Source organism: Sphaerodactylus townsendi, linkage group LG02, assembly GCF_021028975.2.
Source record: "Sphaerodactylus townsendi isolate TG3544 linkage group LG02, MPM_Stown_v2.3, whole genome shotgun sequence".
NCBI classification, from domain to species: Eukaryota; Metazoa; Chordata; class Lepidosauria; order Squamata; family Sphaerodactylidae; genus Sphaerodactylus; species Sphaerodactylus townsendi.
Window position 1 is genome coordinate 149,376,646 of NC_059426.1, and position 24,607 is coordinate 149,401,252.

The window sequence follows — 24,607 nt, forward strand, 5'->3', positions numbered from 1 at the left end:
TCTAATAAGGTATAAGAGGTGAGACTTTTATCATTGCTGGGCATCAATTGTTTAAATTTTGTTAGGGCTTTATCATAGATAACGAAAGAATTCTGTCGCAAGTAATGAAGTATAAAGATAGGATTCGCACTTTTGGACAACACATTCTTAGGGAACTAGATTTTTTTTTATCAACAAGAGAATTTGCACTTTTCTTGCCCTTGGTTTTTAAAGTACTGAACATGGCACGTCCTCCCCAATTAAGTTATGAGGGTTGCCAGCCAGAGGCGTTGTTGGGCCAAAATGTGCCCAGTGTGCATTTTATATTTTCTGCCCCCCTTCCCCCACTTACCTTAGTTCCTTTCCTTTTTGAGAACTAAGGAACTATACTTCCCAGGAGACCCTGTGAGCCCCAAGGTCTCCTGGGAACTATAGTTCCTCAGGTCGTTTTTACTGCGAACAGGCCTTTTGCAGCCTGAAAAAGTTCTCAAAAAAGGAAAGGAACTAAGGTAAGTGGGGGAAGGGGGCACCGCGGGGGGGAGGGGGAAAGGGGGAGGGGTCGGGGCGATTTTCTGCACCCCCCAGGCGTGTACCCGGTGCACGGCGCACCCCCTATCCCCTTGTAGCTTTGCCACTGTTGCCAGCTCTGGGTTGGGACATACCTGGAGATCTTGAGGGTGGTTTGCAGAGGAGAGTGACTTCAGTGGGGTATAATGCCACAGACCCCACCTTCCAAAGTGGTAATTTTCTCCAGTTGTACTGATCTCTGTTGCCTGGAAATCAGGTGTAATAGCAGGAGATCTGCAGCCACAAATTGGAGGTCTGTAAAACTAGAGATATGTCTGCACCAGTGAGCTGCAGGTACATCTGTTAGGATTTTACAAGTGCCTGCTTCATTCAAAAATATGAGAGTTTGAACTATATTGTTTGAACTGGCTCTGAATCATGAAATCAAAATGATGTCTTTTCTTGTGTTCACAATTAGAGCAAACCCGCAATATTCACTGTGATTCCACAACAACTTACACACATAGCATGCGAGCCGAAACTCATCTGCTGATTTGACAGGTAGGAAATTCTTCCGAACAGCAACTTCATCTCATATGAACCCAAGTTGCTGAACTAACAAATGGATAAAAATCCATAGTGCTTTGAGAATAAAACAATAAATCACGATTAAGATATATAGATTTATGGGTTTTCTTAAACATATCCTTGGATTCTTTTCACTAATATGAAAGAGTATATTTTGGGGGATGGGTAGAATGCCCTGTAACTTTTAATAGAGCATTCTACCAAACTCATGCTACCAAAATAGCTTAATCTGTGCTGACATGGGTGCTTGACCATAATTACTGAACACCAAACAAGTCTTTTTCTCAACCCTGCTCTTTCGAAACTACTATGCTCCTTTTATCAGAGCTACTTTTGAGAAAGTTATTCTTTTTCTTGTTTTGCTGATTTATTTATTTTTCTTAGTCATTTACATATTAATTGATACATGCTAAACATTCTCTATACATTCAACATTGGTGTAAAAGTACATTGGCAAAACTAGATCTAGTTTTGGTCAGAACCAGCTAAGATTAAACCATTCCTTGGAACAGAATACAATTATTTATCTTGATATTGGTGTATGGTTTGTTGCCTTCAGGCTTTCACTTCACAGATTAGCAACTTTTAACTAATACCGTGTTTCCCCGAATATAAGACAGTGTCTTATATTAATTTTTGCTCCCAAAGATGTGCTATGTCTTATTTTCAGGGAATGTCTTATTTTTCCTGTGTTCTGTTCATCGGGCATGCTTCCAAACAAAAACTTTGCTATGTCTTACTTTGGGGGGATGCCTTATATTTCGCACTTCAGCAAAAACTCTACCATGTCTTATTTTTCAGGGATGTCTTATATTTGGGGAAACAGGGTACAGACATCCTTTCTTAAACCCTTTCCCCTATAGACGAGCATAGTTCAGAGGTCCGGGAAACGTTTTAATCAATAATAAGCCCATTTACCTGAACTGGCTAACCAGTTCAAGCAAAGTTTCTATTTCATAGCAATGAAAGTACATCTTCATTACACATTTTGCCTCTGCAAGTTTTGTTTGACTCTTGAAATGTCCACTCTTGAAATCTTTGACTCTTGAAATGCCATTTTCTTCAGGGGGAGAACAGTTGTAATTCCAGAGGAACTGCAGTCCCCACCTGAAGGTTGGCAGCACTATCACTAGGATTTTTGTTTTTTTTTTACTGTCCATGCTGTTTTTCAGTACTAGATAGTATTTCAGAAAGCAAGAGTGAATGCTTTTGACAGAATAGAAAGAGTGGGAAGAAGTAACTTGCCTGTAGAAGATACAAACTCTGGCACTTTCAGTATTTCACTATCCCCCCCTGGAATTACAGCTCATCTCCAGACTACAGAGATCAGTTTTACTGAAGAAAATGGATTGGGGGGGGGGGTGCAGCACTGTAGCAATATACCCCACTGAGGTCCCAGTCCTCCCCAGACACCATCCTCAAATCTCTGCCCCCTCCCACCCGCCATCCCCTGCCAGCAGCCAGGTGGACCTGGCAACTCTAGAGACTTTACGCTTTGCTTTAAGCGGCATACGTTTCATTGCAAGTCAAAGTGAAACAAATCAGGCAAAAGGCTCCCGCTCTATTGCAGGAGCCATGGCAGCAGCCATTATCTTGTTCACTCAGCTATCACCCAGTAAGTCACATTTTCAGACATTGAATACTGAGACATTTTAGTTTAGTGTTATAATCCCCTAGTGTTACAATCAACCATGGTGTCCAAATTAACCTAGTGAAGGATGGGAATGAATATCTTCATAGAAAAATCTAGGAAGGGAGGATGGGATAAGGGAAAAGGAAAGGGATAGAGAGAGGAAGACAAATTGCTGTTGCAGCCCTTAACCATAATTCTAGTGAAACAACTCTGTTTTGCAGGCCCTGTGGACCTGCGATAAATCCTGCAGGGTCATGGTCTTATTAGACAGAGCGTTCCACCAAGCTGGGACCACCAAGCTAAAAAGTCTCTGACTGAGGATCCCTGGACACTCTTTGGACCAGGGACTCTCAGTAAATTGGTATTTGCAGAGCATAATGCTGTGTGGGAAGGCTGTATTGGGAGAGGCAGTGAATGAGACAGAGGATCCAAATGGCTCCCAAATTGTGGTATCAATAGTGGTTATTTCCCTGCCCTGAAATAATCTGCAATCCAAGATGGGCCACCTTCCTTTGCCCAATAGCAGGATTGCTTCTGAGTCTGCCCCATATTGATCCACCTTCATCTTTTCTTCTGTGCTGATCACAGTATGTTGGGTGTCTGGCTAAGCTGTTGACTGGAAAGAGGTATTTTTATACTTTTAACTCATTTTTCTCTCATCCCTCTCATCAATCTGAGAACCTTGGCCCCATGATCTACTTTGTAACTCCCCCCCCCCCCCCCCCCCCGCTGTTCCGCATATGCGTTTGATCATCATGGATGTATAATAAGGCTCTGAGAAATTTACCAGGCTAACCTTCATTTCTCTGTGTCAGAAGATTGCAGGTGTAATGGCTTTTATTGATGCAGCTGTAGCCATTTGGCACTCTGCATTAAATTTTAACTGATTGGGTTTACTGAGTTAAATACTTTTTCTTGCAAGAGGCACACAGCTCTGAGCAGGTGGAATTATAGCTAGATCCACCCTGTGATTTCCTTGTAGTTTTATGTAGCCTGTTGAGTCCCCAAGGTCTAGGGTGATTCTAATAAACTCAAAGTTCAAAGTCTAGGGTGATTCTAATAAACTCAAAATATAAATCTAATTTATTAAAATACAACAGAAAGCATTAGTGAAAACATACCCCAAAATATTAACTCTGGTTCACTAACCATTGGATTATAGTAGAGTCCTCTTCACCGTCCTTTGCAGAAGGTATAGGCAGCACTGTGTGTTCTTCTTTGGACCAAGTCTGGATCAGGGTCCTAAAAAATCCTTCTTGCCAAAGCAGTAATTCTTCCTGGAAAGACCCTGAATGAGCTTTAGAGCTTTGTTGTTGCCCTAGGAACATTTCTCCTTTTCTCCTGGCAAGACAAGGTAGGGCTGTTCTGTACAAGGGTGCTTCAGTGCAGTTGTTGAAGAGTGCATCTATGGCAAATATTGTTCTTTCCTCTTCCCAGTTAATTCTGTCTGAAGATGGGTTGCTCAGCTCTTCCCAAGTACTGCAGTTTTCAAGGAAGATAGTTCAGGTCTTCCATCTAGCAAGTTTGCTCTTTTTGTTCAGTCCCTTTTAGATCCATTACTCTTCTGAGAAGACTACCTTCAGTGCTCCACAGTCAATCCCATCTTGCTCTTTTAGCTAGCCTAGTCCTGATTTACACCATATTTTAATGTTATGGTGCTTATTTCAAAAGCATGCCCCAAGAGCCTTTGCCAAATATTTAAATTAACATGAGTCCATGTACACATCAGCTATCTGCTAGTCTGTTCTGGCCTAAGGTCTATCAAAATATCTGTGATCTACTAATCGGACCTAGGCCTAAAACTCCTTTTTTCTCTCAGTACAAACTACAATAATCTTCTGCTGCAACCTGAGTAGCCCAGTTTCATCAGGGTAGAGGTGTCAGCTCTCTACTTGGGTGTGTGTGTGTTTGTGTGTGTGTGAGGGGGTGGAGAAATCCCCTGGCCAGATCTTCCCCCCACTCCCACTGATCAGCTGGACAGTGCAAAGATCTTACCAGTCGTGGAGGCATGCCTAGGCCAATATCTCCAGTGATGTAGCATGTACCAGAAGTGACATTATTGCCGTGCATCACCATGGTTACATCAGGTAATGGGGTGGAGAGTTTAGAATACTATGCCTTTTGCTACAAGGCATGCTGAGTTTGCTGTGAGATGGAAGTGTGGTCCTATTGAACATACTTGAAGTCCTTGTGAGAAGGTGAGATGCTGCATTTTACAGTCTGGATGCAATCTGCAGATCAGTAATGGCAGGAATCATACTTCACAACCCAGAGAATTTGTCTTTTCTTGTTGCTAATGCTGAATCCTAAATTTCATTAATCTGCCTCACTGCTTGTCTGTCTATCTGAAAACATATCCCGGTTCTTCGATTCTGTTAGTTCAGTTCAGAAGATGGCCATTTTAATTTCATTGTTTCAGAATTTGATGTATGTGGACAATATAGGGGAGTACACTCAATATAAGCTATGGTAGTTAAACTTGTTCTCTTTAAATGATTCCTATTTAACTAAACATGAGGTATTTGCAGTGTTATTAGTTTTGGTGACCATAAATTTCACTGTGAGAATGAAACTGTAGATTGTGTGTATGTATGGATGTGTTTTGTGCATGCAGGTTGAGTGGATGTATACATTGTGCATGGGTGTTATTTAGGTACATACATTGGCTTTCTGGAATAACCACTGAGGGTCCCTATTTTCTCCTATTATGTATGCTCTGCAATACACATTATTCAGTGATGTGGATTAAGTACCTTGCTCATTATCTAATAATGCCTGCCTGACACAGATGGGAATCATTCTTGCGGTATAATTGAAATCCTGGGAGACTTCAGGTCCCTGAACAGGCAGAGGGGTCAGTGAGGACAGCTGTTAAGGTGAATGATGAAAATAGATTTTTGTGGCTCCCTTGGGCTTTACACCCAGAACAAACTCCTTTTAAGCAGCAGCTCTTCAAAACAGCAGGAACGGAGGAAATAAGGGACTGAAGGCCCAATTTTATAAAGCTAGTTAAAGAACTACTATGTGATTCATCAGCTAAAGTTGGATTCCTACCATTAGGGAAGCAGGACTAAACCACCCATCTTCTCTGATGGACAGATAAAGCTGCTTTCCAACAAATCCAAACATTGGTCCATCTCAGAACTGTCAACTCTGACTGCAGCTCATGCTCCCGAGTCCCAAGCAGTGGTCTTTCCCAGGCCTGCCATGTGAGGTCTTTTTTAAAGTGGGCATATCAGTAATGGAGTGAGGGACTCAAATAAATTTGTTCCAACCTTGAGCTATGGCTTCTGTTTGCCCAGTGTCATGAAAGAAAGGGACTATGCAGCTAATCATTCAAAAAGGAATGGAGAAGCTGCTGAGCCTCCGAAACTCTTCGAAAGTCATACTTGGACTTATTGCTGGTCCCTCTCTCCTCATGGCTGCTATCTCTGTGACATTCATTGGCAGGGATGTGGGCAAGAACGAGCTGAGATTCTGTGCTTTTCCTTGAAGACCCACCAGTTTGTCTTCTGTCCTGTATTCCGGCAATGAACAGGAAGCCTGTTTTTTGGATGGACTGTCCATCGACCAGTCCATGACTGAATTCCTGTTTAACAGTGCAGTACGGCACAATTGGCTTTTTGTTCTCCTACAGTCTGATTGAGTTCTAGTTCCTTCCTCTTTGCCGTACCGCTGCTCTGCTCAGCAGGCAGTAGTTTAAATAGACAGTTAAATCAGTCACAAATCAGATGAATAAGTCATAAATAAATGTGCTTAAAACAGGAATCCTTGTGTTCCTCTGAGTAGACCTTAGCGACATGAATGGCTATCAGTCTGTTTGGATTGGCCGCATTTTTGTGCATGCAGAGTTTTGAAAAAGAACCCACGTGAGTTATTCAGTTCTGAGGCAAACAGACGTAGAGCTCAGCTCACATCTGATCACCGCAGTTGAATGAGATAAGTTCAGTGTGAAATTCATGACATCCTTATTTTTGTTATGTCAGTACTGCCTTCATAGCTTTGCCGAGGCCCTCTAAGTATGATTATCAGAAAGTGCTGTGCCAGCATTGCTGAAGTAAAAAAATGAAGCTGTCGTTGTGCTAGAAGTTAACTTTGAGTCTTGATTTTGACAACGGGTGAGACCATAGAGGTCACAAGATAACATTGTAGATGTGTGCATTCCGCCATCCCTGGGAGGAATCTTTCTTTGACCCAAATATTTATTATGAAAATTGTCAGCCGTATCATTAATTTGAAGTGGCGTTGCTGTCACTGCCTGCAAAAGGACAGTGGTACGCAATAAAAAGCCATAAGACCGGACAGCGGCCTGGCGAATGTACAATGAGAAGCAAGGCACAGGCCGATCTCTCCAGATAAATGTCGCTATGCATTATTAAATGAAACAGTGGTTAAAATATAGGCTGTCAAATGCATTTTTCTTCTGAAGACATGGGAGGAATTGAAATGTGTTTTCAAAGCAGGTGCTTCTCTTTGCCTCATCAGACAATTCTTCATTTCCTTTTTGTTTTTTTGTTTGAAGCATTAATTACAGCGCCAGCTCTCTTTCCTCCCTAACCCATAGCTTTCAGTGTGGAGGAAGATCATAGGATTAGAGGAAGACTTAAGACAATTTCCTGAATTGTTCACCGCCAGGATTTTGGCCACCTGATCTCCCTTTAAATCAGAAACACTTTTCATCTTCTTTAGTGATCCAGGCAATATCAGATGCGCCGGGCCTCCTTAAAAACAGCTTCAAATTCAAGATCCGTCATCACGTTCTGAGTCAATAGTTTCTTTTTTAAAAAAAAACCTGCGGTGTGAAAGCATAGCAATCAATTGACATCATCTTTTGTACTTGAAACTGGGTGCTGTTTGTCATGTACGTGCATAGCTTTCTTTTGTAAAAGTGGGATATAAGTATGAAAATAGATGATGAATTATCCATTTCCCTTCAAAGACGTGTGTGTGTGATTGAGAGAGAGAGGAGAGAAGATAAGCTTCTGATGAGAAACATACAATTTCGAAACCTCCATTCCACTCTGCTCTAAACTGGCACCTAAGGAAGCTCAAATTTGAACAACTTCTGACAGACATTCAGGTGGGGAGTGAGGGAAGCTCTCAGTGAAGACGAGTTCTACAATTTCAACATGATATAAAGCAACATAGGCTTAGAAAATCTTAACCATCAAAATGGACCATAGAGGAAATAACCTCTTAGTATTTAGGGATAAACCAAACAAGAGCTCCATACGTGGAGCACCCAGTCGCTTCCCCGCCCTCCCATTAAATCAGTTATTGGAACCCTAATTCAGTTTTGGATTGTGGTATTAGGCTAATGCAACAAATTGTAACACGGTGAGGTAGTTCTGAGTAAAGAAAACAGAAGAGAGGTTTAAATTATCTTTCTTTGTGCCATGGTACCATTCTGAATCAGGTCCCTGGGCTAGGAAGGAAAAAACCGTGGACAGTTGTAAACATGAGAATATCTAACTCCTCATCTGGTTTGGTTTTTATGTGTGTAGCTACAGCTTCCAAAATCATGAGGGGCAAGACAAAGTGGTGATAGAGAGGGTACTTCCCCCCCCCCCAAGTTGTTTCCATGAGCCAAACAGCCCTATCAGCTGTTATTTGCCTCATGTGGGGAAAATTACTGATAATCTATCAGTACTTCTTCTGAATACTGAAGTTCCAATTTGTTATGATGGCTAATAGCTCTTTCTGTGAGCCATAATACTGCTTTAGTAACTACTAAAATCTGTCATGCATTCCATTTGGCCAGAAGGATCTCTAATATTTGGATGCTAAGAAAATAGTTTTTGCATGATGACTCTGCATTTGTCAATAATCTACATTGATCTCGGATAAGCTTGAATGTGTTTCAGAGAACAAAGTTTGGAAAAGAAGGTGGCACTACTATGTGCTGTTGTGATGGAACCCACCTCCCACCCCCCACCTTCGTAACTTCTTTAGGCAGGGAAACCACTCTCTGACCTAGCTCGTCAGATTTTTCCTGCCTTTTTCTGTTTAGGGACTGAGGTGCTTAAGAAATAGTGTGAGGTGAAACAAAAGCACTTTCTCTCTGCACTGTGACTATCCCAGTAGGTGAAGGATGTCTGTGTGTTAACTTCTTTTGCCAAATCCCTTAACAAGGCACACAAAATAATAATATTGAGGCAGAGATTAAACATAAACAGAATAAAACGTTTATTAACAGAGCAGATGGAAATAGGAGATGAATATCTTAGAAGGAAGGAATGGATGAGGCAGAAGAAATATATATTTATGGAAAAGAGCTTTGGCAAAGTGTTAGTTTTTGTTTTCAGGCACAGGCTAAATACATTTGTTCAGCTTCTCTGTTCACTTAGATGTTATAAAGATGGTACAATTACTTAAGATGTTGCTTATTAATGGATTATACACACACAGGGTCCTAACAGACTTGGTATGTATACTCAGTAGCCTCATACAATCCTCAGAGTTAGAAACCCAAACTTAAACATAAATCACTCTCTTTTGAGGAAACAAAGCAAAAGCTCACCTACCTCACAAAATATCTGTTGTGGGGAGAGAAGAGAAAGGAGTCTGTAAGGTGCCTTGAGTTTCCTTACAGGAGAGAAAGGTGGGGGTATAAATCCAAACTCCTCCTCTTCTTCATCTGGATATCAGTTATAATTCTGGGAGGTTTCCAGGTCCTACCTGGAGGTTGACAACACTGACATGAAACTTTGGGATTTAGACTTTGTTTCTGCTTGTTTCTGCTGGGCACACCTTAACCACAGAGTGTGTTCCTCGCGTGCCAGGTGCTTCCACTCACACAAGACCAGTATTTGGGACTGAGCCAAAAATGCCCAAGGAACATTGCCCACAGCAGAGGACTGCTTTGGCAAGATCAAATGGCTCAGCACAAGGCTTAGGATCTGAGTCAATTGTTCCAGTTAACCTTTATGAATGATAATTTTTGGTAGACTGAACTGTATTTTCCATAGAGCACAAGTTTTTTATTGGTTGACCCGAACACTGAATTTGTTTGAATTATAGTTTAAGTACCTGATGGGGATAATTATGGGTGGCGCAAGGAGAATGCACGGGGCGGTGGTGGTGGTGGGGGGTTGGAGATGATTAACTCACACTGAATATACACCAATTTGAATTCACCTGCTTGTGTTAGTAAGCCATCAGTTTATAATACCGGTAAAACCAAAAGTAAGTGATCCATCTGTTTTTCTAGGTCTTATTTAATTGGTACCCTCCTCTACTCTCCCATGTTTTGTGTTAATTTAGATTGTAAGCCTGTGGGTCAAACATTTCCTGGTTTTATTTCTCTTGCATAGTGCCTATTATTTCCAGGTGCATAATTAAATAATAGTAATAGTAATAACAACAATGCTTTATCTCACAAGGTATAATTAACATTTTTGCATGAAGCCCATAACCACTGGATGTTGTGGTTCACACTAGCATCACTTTAAAAAAAAATCAGTTCTAAATGGATCAGGTAAATATATCAAGGACTGATTAGCAAGGGCAATTGACAATTGTAACAGAAGCCTTCATATTCACAGTAAGTGTGGCTATAAGATACCATGATACAGCAAGTGAGAATAGTTATCATTGTCAGGCTCAGAGGTGTAAAATTCCTTATGGCACCTGCTAGAAAACAAAATAGTATTGTCTGTTAGAGTTGCCAGGTATCCCCCGGAGACCAGTAAGGCCTGTGTGTGTTTGAAGGGACTTATTAACTGTAAATGGAATGAGACTTGTTGACATGACTTCTGGAGTTGACATGTCGACATGACTTCAGGAAGTGACATTATGTTTCTGTTGACTGCAGAGCACTCTGGTATTTGGGCAAAAACTCTATAGTAGAAGCTGTTTTTACCATAGAGTGTTGCCCAACTAACAGAGTGTTCCTGTAATCATCAGAAACATGGTGACATCACTTCCAGGAGTGACATCAGTATGTCAGCACTGGCCTTCCTATACAGCTATTAAGTTGCCCCACTGGCTTGCTGAACTGGAGGAGGGTGCTTGGAGTGGGGAATCCCCTGCTCCCAACCAGATGGCAACCCTGCTGACTGCATGAACTGTTAATTTATCTGATTATTGTAATTCCCATATTCCTAAATGTAGCAATGGGATTCCTAATCACATTGTTTCCCCTCAGTGAGAGTCCCATTTGGACATTCACTGTGATAATCATCTTGTCATATACAGCATGGCTGGAGAGAGAGAGAGAGATTATATCTGTTATAATGTTTGGTCAGGGAAACAAGTATGTGAATACAGCACAAATTCACAGTGGAATAGTCTAAGCATAAGGAATAAAACCCTTCTTCTGCCTTGTACTCTCGTTGTGGCAGATGTCCCACCAGCAACCTAGCTTTCCCACTGCTGTTCCTTTTTAAATTGCTGTTTTCATGAAATATGTCAGTCCTGAGAAAAACCTGGAAGTAATGATACATCAATATAGGAATTGCTGGAAACCTATGGTTTTACTGTAGTGTCCAGTGATTCCTAGAAAGATGTTATGTCATTTCTAGTTTTCCCCAGAAGTGATATCGCATCATCCATAATGATGGAGCCCCTATTTTTTCTATCCCCCATTTCTCACCAAGTGCCAGCCATTGGCTGGCAACCCTACTTTCACTCTTAACTTTTTAAAAAAGCTTCTGGTTTAGGTTTTACACCTGGTTTATGGCAATGTGTCCAATAAAGATGATGACACACACAAACAGCTTAGATAATGATCACTGCCCACAGTGTCAAAGCTCTTTCTGCAGGTTTTGGAAGATGTTCTGAGAGTTTTGGAGTGAAATCAAGTATTATTTTATTGAGAGAGATAATTAGCATGCACAAGCAGTCATTATAATATCAGGCATATAGTCATTATATATCAGAACACATTAAAATACAAATATTACAAATGCCCACACACACCGTGCAATGTGTATCATTTAAGAAGTGGAAGCAAGAGGCCAAAGGTGGCACCGGACTCGTATTTTATTTTACCACATTGTGTTATTTATGCCTGTCATTTGTGAGGGCCATTCCCATGACTGAAAGTGTAACTTGGAAAGTGAACATTTTGAAAAAAAAAGGTAAATGAAGACGATAAACATGCAATGGAGCTTCAGTTGGTCCATATCTTGTAAGGTTGGACTGATCTTTAGACTGTCTGAGATGCCTCCGTGAGATAGTTCAGATTCAGAGTTAGGGAGTGAAATGCTAAGAATTTGGTTTATTTTTAACCGCTGTGGGATCCATTTTGATTATCCACCTCAGGCATCAAAATGTCTCACACCATCTCTGCATTCAACATGATGTACCCTTTGAGAGATCCATGGTAGCAATTCCACATGATCAAAAATGCATGAGGTATGAATGTTGCCTCCTCTCATGTGACTAATTCCATTCAGAACTGTAATCAAGCCCTCCTGCAAGCCAAGCCTAGGGATTAAAGACTACACATTTGTCTGGAGAGTGCTATTTTGCAGATGGCGAAAAAGCTTAAAAGATTCATTAATGTGTGCCTTCACCTTTATAATAAATTGCCAATAAAACAAAGTGTTCAAAGTTGCTGCCTTCAGATCCGATACTTTTTTCAGGGCACGTCTTGAATTATGCCAGGAGTGACAGAGTTATGGTTAAAATCAGGTGAATAATTAAAGTAATAGAATAATTGGAATTGTACAGTTGTCACAGTTGAGAGGGGAAGGGCATAAATGTGCTGCTTGGTTTTTAATTCCCTGAAGGAAATGACTGAGAAACATATCATTCCAGCGGATTAGAATAAAGATATATATTTTTGGTTAAAGCTAATTTTTTAGGGGGGAGGGAGCCTTTTTTGGATAATTTTCAGAAAGCTTGGAAAGACTGGGAAAGTCAGGAATATTCTGCCAGCCTTCTACCATCTCTACTCTTCCCTGCCATTGATTTCCATCCATTTACAACTTTTCCCAAAATACCTTGTAATGTGGATAGCATGGGTTGCCTGCTGTAACCAACACCCCCTCCCCCTTCCCCCCGCCCCCGCCCGAGGATTTGGGAAGGAGTGACAGGTATGCTGATGCCACAGTGCTATGCAACACAATGTCTCTTCTAACTGGAGAGTAATTGACAGGAAGAAAAGTTAAGAGCACCAAAACGGACCATCAGAATCCTCCCTTTCCATCATCAAAATGGAGGCTTCGGATTACATTTAGACCAAGTTGCCAGCCTCCAGGTAATGGATGGATATCTCCTGGGATTTCAAGTTAGTTTGCACCAAGTGAAATCATTTGTCGCTCAATATTTGACTGGCAGCAGTTCTCCAAAGTTTGGGGCAGGGCAGGGTCTTTCCTACTAGCCAGGGATGTAGGTATAGATTTTTTATGGGGGGGGGTTCGGGGGGGCCACAGCCCCACCCGCCCCTAAGGCATGGCCATGCCTCCCCAAGCCCCGCCCCCAGCCTAGTGCTTATAAAAGCAGCTCTCCAAGGTCGGAGATGGCAGACTCCCCCGCCCTTCCCTCCCCTGCCCCCCACCAGCTGGGCTCCCTGCCGGCAGCTGGCAGTTCCTTCTGCCCTCCCCTCAGGGCAGAGTCATAGAGGGAAAATGGAGCCGGTGCAAAATCTGAGTTTTGCCTCCCATCCCCCCATCCCCCCCGGGCAGCTGCTGTGATGCTGGAATCCACCCCCAAACAGCATCACTTTCAATGGTGTTTAAACTAGAGAGCCCAAATTCTCCTTTTAAATCCACCTTAAAGGGAGAATTTGGGGTCCCCAGGTAAATAACTGGGGGTCCCCAGTTAAATAATATCAGTAAGATCCTCTCCTGATGATACCTGCCAGGTTTGGTGAAGTTTGGTTCAGGGTATCTAAAGTTATGGACCCTCAAAAGTGTAGCCCCCATCTTCTGTTAGCTCCCATTGGAAACAATGGAGGATGGGGGCACTCCCTTTGAGAGCCCATAACTTTGGACCCCCTGAACCAAAATTCACCAAACCTGGGTAGTATCATCAGGAGAGTCCCCCAAACAATCCCTGAAAGTTTGGTGCTGCTATCATAAACAAAGCGCCCCCTGCAGGCCAAAAACCCACAAACGGGTGGGTGGAGCTTCGGACATGAATGGGGTGGGGTTGAACCCAAGAACCCCCACTTACCTACGTCCTTGCTACTAGCGATTCCTTTAACTGGAGATGCCAGAAATTGGACCTTGGTGTGTTATCCCTGAGCCACAGCCGTTCCCCTGTAAAACTGTTCTGTTTGAAAAATCTGGTACAGATCATTAAGGCCAAGAGAAGGAGAAAAGAAAAACTGAAAGGCTGGTGTAAAGAAGGTGTTTTTTTTTTTTTTTTTTGCTGTTGTCTCAAAGAAGATTTATATTTCCTGGTAATTTCGGTTTCTGGTGATTGTACAGAACTGCACAGACTTCACGGCATATCTTGTTTGTTTTACAATTTGCTGGAATGTAGGACAGAATATGTTAGCATTGTATATTAGACTGAATCCTTTACAAAGCAAATAGAAGTTGTCAAAGCTAGTTCTAGGTCATGTATGCCAGTCGTGCGCATTATCTTCATGCTCTTTGGTGCAAAAAGAAAAAAAAAAGCTTGAAATGCAGTTTGGCTTTCCATTCCCCATTTTCTCTCTCTCTCTCTCTTTCTGTGTGGTTTTTACTCTTATTTGTTGCACTGCTTTTATTATGTCAACAAACAATTAAATATAATTTAAAGGATTATAGCCCTGCAACATGTTAACTGTCCTGCTGACTTAAGTAAACGTTGCAGTAATATGGGGTGAGCACCTACATACCTTTTTTAAAAAAATCTGCAACATTACTGTAAAAAAACCCCTTGAATGTTAGATTGTTGTGGCATCGTTTAAAAGAGAGTAATCTCATGGGAAGAGGACAGGCATTATCCATAGCCTAAGTGTATCTTCTCATGTTAATTTTGAGAGTTGTGGATAATCCTTGTGATTTCTCATCTATGCCTAGATAGTATTTTCTGAGAATTTACCCATCAATATGACATAGGAGGAATAGCTATGAATCTCTGATCTTGTTGACCCTTGCTCTCTGTTTAAGCAGAACTCAAAACAGTCAGCAAAAGGGAGATAATGACTAATATATCTGATAGGGACTTTGTCCAACCAGAATCATAAAGAGCTGATCTTTATACCAAGTAAAAGAATTCCAATCAACATTCCAAGAAGTGTGCTACTTTCCATCAATCAGTGCACCATCATAGTGGCTTTTGGAAGTCTCTCTGATTTTCAGAGCAGGCACTGTATCCAGCTTTGAGGTACTTTTTTGGGGTGTGGGGAGGAGGAAGCTGTGCCTGCTAATGGCCAGAAGCCTTACTTAAACACTGTGACAGTCAGGCGGAAGAGACTGGGAAGGGCAGAGAATCTAGCCCAGGGGTAGGGAACCTTTAACACTCAAAGAGCCATTTGGACCCGTTTTCCACGGGAAAAGAAAACACTTGGAGCCGCAAATAATTTTTGACATTTAAAATAAAGATAACACTATATATATAGGGTTTTTTACCATTTACTCCGCTCATTCTGAGAAGCGCATAGATGCAAGGGTGAAGCCGGCGGCTTGGCCTCACCGGCCACTGGGAAAGTGCCCGCCCTGCTCCAATGGGGCGGGCGAGAGGGGAAGCCCACGGCGCGGCCCAGCCAACTGTGGGCAGTTGGTGCGCCCGCCCTGCTGCCTGCAGGGCGGGCAAGGATGGGGCCGGCGGCTCGGCTTGTGGAGCCACAGTGCAAGGGCAGAAGAGCCGCATGCGGCTCTCGAGCCGCAGGTTCCCTACCCCTGATCTAGCCCCATGATAAGAAGAAGAAGAAGAAGAAGAGTTTGGATTTATATCCCCCCTTTCTCTCCTGCAGGAGACTCAAAGGGGCTTACAATCTCCTTGCCCTTCCCCAGATAAGCCTCCACAGCTCAGGCGGCAGAGCTGGGAATCAAACCCGGTTCCTCCAGATTAGATACACGAACTCTTAACCTCCTACGCCACTGCTGCTCCTGGAGATGAGAAATGTATACTGGATATATTTGGACTTACTTTTGATTAAACATGATTATTTACACTTCTAGTCACTTAATAGCCATTGCTTTATTCTTCTGTGGACAATAATCCATTGCAGTCTTTAGTAACGGGGTAGCTTTTCTCATTAGCACTTGGCCATTCCAAAATGTGTGTTCTGTGGTTCAATGGACCCTTGATATCCTCTCAAAAATGTAACTCTGAGAGTAAGTCTATCAGCTGCCAAAACAAACCTACAAAAATGGGCTTAGATCCTAGATATGAGTCCAGTGGCACCTTAGAGAGCCAGAAGATTTTCAGGGTATAAGCTTTTGAGAGTCAAAGCTCCCTTCATCAGGATCTCTTGGATCCTATGTCATTTCTCCCCTCCCCCTCCTCTTCCTCTCTCCTCTCCTTCCCTTGTGCTCATCTCTGTCCAGGGCTTTGTCTGGTGCTTGCATTTCCATGTGAATAAGGACTTCTGGGAAGGCATCGATCTGGGAAATTATAGTGGTAGAGGAAGGGAGCACAGCAGTGGAGAAGGAAAGCCTCTGCAACAGCTGAAGAAAATCAGCTGCTGTCATATGATCTAAACCACTGTGGAAATCCCAAACTCTGGTTTGAAACCTGTTTGTTCTATTCCAGACTTCCCATTTTATAGTTTTACACTTATTGAGCTTCACAAAGCTACCTTACCATTTGGGTGTAGGAAACCATGCAGTAGTCAGGTGTGGTGTTGACGAGACCACGTCCTCATGTACTGTAGTGCATTTCATCCATCCTGGTGAACCAACAGGGCTTTTGACGTGCCCCACAGATGAATCGACACTTCCAATATTAACTCAGTAGCGAATATTTATTGAAATCCTAATTCTAAGCCTGATTACCAATCATGGAGACTCCAGGCAAATTGCAAATTTATAGAACAGTGTAACAGATACAGTAAACAATTAAATGAAACAGAATCACAGGAGAACAATGGAACAAAAATGATATATTACGTCCAATAAACCAGATCATGCAATTAGAGAACAATGAAATAAACACATTACATTAAATCTAATGAACAAGGCAGTATGTGTGTGGGGGAGGATAGAGGCAAGGAGGGAAGAAAACTGCCTAAGGTTTTTTTCACAGACAATTAAAACTACATCCTCATTTCGTTTATAAGAATACTCTCGTAAATAGTTGTTCCCTGCTTAAAGTTTGTTACTTTGATAAATGCTGTAGAGTTCAAACTTGGTGCATAGCTGCTGCATGGTTTTCAACTGTACATTAACTTACTCTGTTATTTTTAGCACTAATCCTTTCCGTTTGGTTTAATACCGTAGAGCCTTTTTTCAATGTCTGCTTAACCAGGTTTACACTGATTAAAGCTCCTTTATTTGAGCTGCTGCTTTGTATTACACACAGTTGCCTTGGCTAAAGATGTTTATAGAATGTGATTCAAATTAGCTCCCTGCTGTTTGAATCAGGACTATACCCAGGAATTTTAATATAAACTTTTTTTTAGGCCTGTTGATTCAATCATAGAGCCTTCTGGGAAAGGGGGAGGGAATCACTGATAAAACATCAACATCATTTCCTACTTGGATTCTATCTTATGCTTGTCAGTGTATATTGCTGCTGAGACTCATACAATCATAGCATTGGAAGGAGCCATACAGACCATGTAGTCCAATCCCCTGCTCAATGCAGCATCAGCCGAGAGCAGTGGTTCTCAACCTTCCTAATGCCGCGACCCTTTAATACAGTTCCTCATGTTGTGGTGACCCCCAACCCTAACATTTATCCATTTTACAGATGGAGAACACTGATGCAGAGAGTCTTAGGCGACCCCTATGAAAGGGTTGTTCAACCCTCAAAGGGGTCGCAACCCACAGGTTGAGAACCACTGGCCTAGAGCATCCCTGACAAATGTTTGTCCAGCCACTGCTTGAAGACTCCCAAAGAGGAGGAGATCTCTACCTCTCTAGGCAGCCAATTCCATTCTTCCTGTAAAAAAAAATCCCTACTATCTAGCTGGTGCCTTTCCACCCTTAAAATACCCAGTATTGCCAGTCCCATCCTATGCTACCAGCAGGAACAGTTCCTGGGATCCTTTGGTGGACTTCAGAACCATTGACCATGGTATCTTTTTGGACTATCTGGTTGGGATGGGTCAAGAGAAATTAGTATTGCATTGGCTTTGCTTGATCTTTATATGCAGTAGACAAATAGTGGCAGGAGTGGGTTGCTATACTGGAATGGCAAAGGGGTTGAACTTTCCTTCTTTGTCCTTGGTCATCGTAGCTGTTTGATCAGTGCAGAAAGGTCAAAGAGGACTGCTGGGAGGAGGAGAACAAGGCCCATCAGCTGACAGACTCCATGATCCAACCTGGTCACTAGCTACATATACTGAAAGTTGGCTATAGTGTTTTGTTTTTTGACCATGTTAGACTGATTCTGGGATGCCCATGCTGGACTGTGGAAATTCCTGAAGATTTGGGGGTGAAGCCTGGAGAGGGGCAGGGTTGAGGAACGGGAAGGACCTCACCAGGGTATAATGCCATTCCATACATCCTCCAAAGCAGCCATTTTCTTCAGGGAATTTATGTCTGTAATCTGAAGACCAGTGGCAATTTTGGGAGATTTCCAGGCCCCACCTGTTGGTTGACAACCTTATTCACTAGCTATGGCCGTTTTTGGAGAATGCTGATATAGGGGCTCCTGTCATACGCATCTCGGTAACAAGCAGATTAGATTACTACAATATGTTCAAAGTGTTGCCACAAGAGTCCTTGTGGAGAGATATGCCCAAATCAGTATATCTAATTCTCAACGTCGCCAGTTCTGTGTAGTGTTTAAGAGCAGGCAGACTGTAATCTGCAGATCTGGGTTTGATTCTCCACTCCTCCACATGAATGATGGACTCTTATCTGGTGAACTGGGTTTGTTTTCCCACTCCTGCACATGAAGCATTGCTGGGTGACCTTGGAATAGTCACAGTTCTCTCTGAACTATCTCAGCCTCACTGCTGCTGGCAGGCATCGTCTATGGCACAGTCAGGCAGTCCAAGGTCAAGGCAGGCAGCAGGCACAGGTGTGTCAGGCAGTCCAAGGTCAGGGTGTGCAGCAGGCACAGGTGTGGTCAAGCTGTCAAGTCCAGGCAGGCTAGGAACAGAAGTTCAGAGAAGCCAAACAGCAAACCAGATGCATGGAGCTTCCCAATGAAACACATCTGTTGCACCCAGAACAGAGCCAAGGCCGAGACAAGACAGCCAGAGTAGTGTAGTGATTAAGAGCAGGTGGATTGTAATCTGCAGAACCAGGTTTGATTCCCCACTCCTAAAGTCCTTTTAGGTGACTTTGGGCTAGTGACAGTTCTTTGGAACTCTCTCAGCCCCACCTACCTCACAAGGTATCTGTTGTGAGGAAGAAGAAGAGTTTGGATTTATACCCCACCTTTCTCTTCTGTAAGAAGACTCAAGGTGGCTTACAAACTCCTTTCCCTTCCTCTCCCCACAACGTACACCTTGTGAGGTAGGTGGGGCTGAGAGAGTTCCGAAGAACAGTGAATAGCCCAAGGTCACCTAGCAGGAATGTAGGAGTGCGGAAACACATCTGGTTCACCGGATAAGCCTCCGCCACTCAGGTGGATGGGTGGGGAATCAAACTCTGTTCTCCAGATTAGAATCCACCTGCTCTTAATCACCCCACTGGAGAGGAAAGGAATTAGTAGCCCCCTTTGAATCTTCTTACAAACTCTTAATCTTTTTATATAAAACCTACTTGCCATTGAGGCCAAAATCCTGCAAAGACTCAGTCTTCCTCGGATGCTGATGTTTCTAGTTCACAGTACCTTCTGCCATAATGAACTGCAATGTGGGCACTTCTCCTTTTATTACCTAGCTGCTGCATTTGTTTTTGCCTGTTTTGTGCAGCAGGCTTGTTAATTGGCTTATTTGGGGCTGCTGATGGCTCTCCCAGCTGCCCGGCATCTGACTCTGTTACTGGCTCTGCCTGGCTGGCAGGGAAGGGTTTTGAGCTGGCTCTGTTGCTTGCATTTCCTCTTGAGGAGCTAGCTCCTGATTGATGGTGTCTTCAGACTTTGTATCTCATTCCTCATCTCCTGGGAGCTGGCTCATGATATCCACCTACCTCAAAAAGTGTCTGGGGTGGGGTGGGGTGGGGTGGGGAGGGGAGGGGAGGGAGTTTGTAAGCCCCTTTGAGACTCCTTAGGTTGAGAAAAGCAGGGTGTAAACTCAAACTCTTCTTCTGTGTTTACTTACTTTCAGGGACTAATCACAAACAGATACCAGACTTATCTACAAACCTGAAAAGAGTTCCAGGTATGCAGAGTAATTTAAAGTTTTAAAAAATTGAAAATTGGAGGTGAAAGAATAGCAGTACCTGTAGCTTTAATAAATGAATGCTTTCTCAGTGGCTGTTGTTGGGCAACTACAGCAGTTGCAAGCCTTCAAACCTTGGTTTCTGTAAGTGAAAGGAAGAGGGAGAGGCAGAGCCTTTTCTAGGTCAGTTTTGACCTTTGAGCAAGGACTCATTTTAGAGGCAGGCCTATGAGGGTGGAAGCCAGCCGTTAATACTCTGAATTGCTACTTCCACCCATAGTAGCCTGCCTGGCCTATGAGATTCATATGCTGCCTTCATGAGGAAACCAGCCTTAGCTGAGGTGAGTAGGAACTATGGGAGCGGTCTTTCGTACCACTTCCATATGTAAAATTCGCTCTCCTTGGAGATGGTTGGCACTATCCTGACAGGATTCCCAAACTCCATTTTCTTTTCCAGCAGTCTTTTGATTGGGATTGTCCAATTGATGATTATGACCTTGCCTTTTTGTTTTGTTTTAATTTATAGCTACCTTTTCTTCACAAAGTAGTTTATCACATAAACTTTGTCATTCCTCCACTCCATTCTTTTAGATGGCATTAATGTTAATTTCATATTTATAATGGAAATCTTGGAGGTTAATTTTATGTTGATTTTATAGGGAAATTGTTGTGATCTGTCTTGAGAATGTTTGTAGTAAAAGTAGCTTGGAAGTGGGAGAAATAAATGTGACTCCTGCACTGGGGAGTTGAGTAGGGCAACCCTAATTTTAAGGGTTGTTCTATATTTACCACCACTTTGAATATAAGGCCCTCTTCCATGTTCCATAAAGCCACGGAGAGAGATTTTTGAGGACCTTGAGCTGAGCCTTCATGGTTTTGATGCCCCAGATGGGGAAAGGCTGTCTCCTCAAGGGACCACTTCAACTAACAGTGATATCTTTCTTGAATTGGACTTTTTGTTCGTTTGTTTCAGAGGTATTTTGTTAGGGAATGAGAGCTGGAAAAAAATTGATCCATTCTACTGACTTTCTGTCACTGCTGATTTTAGGTGTTTTGATAGTCATATAGAACAAACAAAATGTGAAGTGTATTTCCTTCAAAGCCAAACTGTTTATTATGGCAGGAACAATATAGGGGCTTACTATACCAGAAGCTTGAAGTAATGGGGGGTGGAGTACTATGGAAGGAAAGACATCTTGGCAAACCAATACAGCACATATTTAAGACATTAAGGGTTGGGTGGGGTGGCTTTATAAAACAATTCATCTTTAAATACATTTTTGTTAATTATTGCTCAGTGACATTGGCGGTGTATTTTTTAAAATTATTATTTTTGAAGGGGAAGATGTTTTAGGAATATTTGGTTTTTAGTTTGGTTTTAATTATTATTACCCCTTCATAGTTGAGTCATTTTGTTTGCTTTTTAAAATATCCGTTGATAGCTTCCTTGAGCATTTCAGATCTATGCAGGTTACAGATCTGACAAAAACATACCAGTTTACAAATTCTTGATTGGAACCGAGTTTTTTGAAGGTGTATTCCAGAGAATAGTAGCTGTCCTTCTTGTAGCTAATATCTAAAGGAATATTCATATAAGGAACCACTTGTTTATCACATGGGGTTGCCAGCCAGCAGCTGGAAACCGGAGAGTCCAGGGGACACTTGAGGGGGGGGGGACCTTTGGTCAGTTTTTAAAAATTGTTTTTCTGCTGGTGTTCATAGGAGCAGCAACAGGAATCCCCTTCCTTTGGTGGGAAACTGGCAAATCTGTCACTACAGCTTGGTAGGTCTAGAATAACCTTTTTCTTAGTTATATACATTTTTCTAGCTAAATCAGCTTTGCAGGTTTAGGTTCTGCAAGAGAGGGAAAACCATTCAGAATTTAGTAGAAAGTGGTGCTATTGTACCCACAATCATCTGAGCCACAGAAGCAGAAGACGACCCTCAGGACACTCATGTAGCATCAGTGAAGGAAGAAGTGGGTAACTGGATATTCTTGCTGCAAATCTTTTGTCAACTTGGAACATTTGTCTATTTGTTTTTGGAGCTTATACTCCGCCCTATACAGAGGTATCAGGGTGGCTTGCAAAATTGAAAGCTACAGTAAAAACAAGATCAATCATAAAAATATCATAAAACACTTCCAAAAGATTCCCACCCACATACCCTCCCTCACCCTCAATGGGCAGCCTCTGGGGGGGCATTAGGGAGGTCAAAGGCCAAATGTCTGGGTGAAGAGGAAAGTCTGCAAGATGCCAAAACCCATGAAGGGTTGGCGCCTGGTCAGTTTCCATGAGGAGGTGGTTTCATAGTCTGGGGCCAGCCGCTCAGAAGGCCCTCCTGCATACTTTCTCCGCCCACATCTTGGTGGACCACGAGGAAAGCCCCACCCACACACTTGACTTAAGTGCTCTGGCAGGTTCATAGAGGTGCAGGCGCTCCTTCAGATAGATGGGACCCAAACATTTAGGGCTTTAAGCAACAATGTCAAGACATTGAATTGGCCTGGCAGTGAGTAGGGAGCCAGTGCAGCACTTTCATTATATGTATGTGCTCAGTTAGGTGGTCCTGTCAACACTCTGGTTACTGCATTCTGCATCCGCTCCAGATTCTGGACCGTCTTCAAGAGGAGCCCCATGTAGAGCGCATTGCAGTAGACAGAAGCCCCAAAGTAGTGAGAATTGCCTAGGAAATGTAACTAAGTCCAGTAGCATTTTGTTCATATTTCCAGGAGTAGAATGATGTCATCATGGCTAAATTCAACAAGAGTTCATTGGCACCTGAAAACCAACAACATTTATTGTTCTGCTGGGCCTTGCAAACCATTCAGCATCACTGTTGAATCACCTTTTTATTCTTTTGAAAAAGGGACAGTATAAATGCAGGTTATCAGTTTTTACACACCACCTCTTTCATAAAAAGACACGTTACTTCATTAAACCAAAAGGCAGGATTTTCTGATCAGCGTTTGAAAAATAAGACTTTAAAAATCAAATTTTGGGAGTTTTTGGTGTTGGAGGGGGGGGGGTGTAGTTTGTAAAAGTCAACATGTTTTTTTCCCATGGAACAAAAAAGAACCAGATTGATTGTAAATGACAAACCGGGTTTTAAATACCATGGTCTTTTAACATTCCTAGAAATGGGGATGCTTTTTAAAAAATTGAGAGGAAATGGGCCTAGACTTTTACAAGATATTGTTAGGGAAGAAATTGTGCTACTTTTAACCAAAGCAATGCTATTTAAGTCCATTCCTTTTAGAATTTCATCTGAATGACGACTTGCGTTACTTAGCTTCGGTGACCAAGTACTCCTTGTGCCTGTTGCCGGGAGAATTGGCTGGGAAATTATTGTACATTAGTATCTATATTAGCAGCCACCATGTAACAATTGAAAAACATCCCTTTTCTAAACTGGGCATGTCGCCTTTATGCATTAGCAGGGCTCAAGAACAGAAGGTGACAGGCTTTCACAGTGAATCATGCTGTTATAATAACACTCTCCCCTGTGCCATAGCTTCTGGCATTGGAAGCCACCATGGTTTAGAAAATTGCTGTCATAAACAGGCTGTGATGTTAACATTATTTCCTTAACCCCTTCGAAATGATTCCTCCGTGTCAAATTCCCAGACAAAGACTGGGCGTCAAGGCTTCTCAGAGCACAAGTCTAAAGACTGGCCCCGGGTGCAGTGGCTTTTAGTGCTGGAGATAAAGTTCAATGTGGTGCTCAGAAATTGGCCTGCCTTTCTCTATAGGAACATAAGCTGCTTGTCCCTAAAGCCAAAGTATTTTTTTAAAAAAACGAGTGGTGCACATTTATTCCAATGTCCATGGTCTTCATGCTTCATGAAGTAGTTGACTGGAGGCATGTGATGGTAGGTAGTATTTGCAGGGAGATGGAAAAAAAAATTAGGGTGGAGCCCAGAGTTCTCCTGGAATTGTGACTGACCTCCAAACTGCAGCGATCACTTTCACTGGAGGAAATGGTAGCCCTTGGAAAGTGGTCTTTAAAGCATCCCATCCTCAGTGAGCTCCCTGCCCTCCCCAAGTGCCAACCGCCAGAAGCGTACCAGGGGTAAATGGCGCCCGGAGACAAATTGTCTCCAGGACACGCCCCCCAGGCTCTGCCCCCCACCACCCTAGCTGTGCCCCCTGATGCCCCAGGCTCCACCCCCACTGCCTTTGACCCTGCCCATGTCACCATGGACATGGGCAAGGTCTAGGGTGCCCACTTCCCCCCCACACACACAGACTCCCCCTGCTGGCTGGGCCCCCAGCTGGCAGCCTGCAGGGGGGAAGGAAGGGAGGGGGGAGTCCAGGAAGTTCTGCTGCCTCATCGTTTTTTGCATGCCTCAGTCAGGTCGAGGCACATGAAAACGACAAGACAGCAGGACTTCCTGGTCACATGGGGGGCTGATTTTGCACCCCCACGTGACCAGAAGAGTGGCACCTGGGGACAAGGTCCCTTATCCCTAGGTAGATACGCCACTGCCAACCGCACATTCCCAGGAATTTCCTAAGCTAATTCTGTTTCGTGCAGTGATTGCAACAACAAAAAGAACTGTCAGTGCAATAATGTGATGA

General features: G+C 42.8%; 1 protein-coding gene across 3 annotated transcripts in view; it reads left to right on the top strand.

Moving 5' to 3' along the window:
* Nucleotides 1-24,607, top strand: part of FLRT2 (fibronectin leucine rich transmembrane protein 2) — a 101,612-nt gene that overhangs the window by 19,246 nt on the left and 57,759 nt on the right. The window contains exon 1 of one of the 3 annotated variants that reach the window (XM_048485136.1): nt 19,990-20,027. The exons of the other annotated variants lie outside the window; for them this stretch is intronic. The gene's annotated coding sequence lies outside the window, so the exon portion shown is untranslated. Of the gene's footprint in view, nt 1-19,989; nt 20,028-24,607 lie in introns of those variants that run through there. 3 annotated transcript variants of the gene reach the window in all.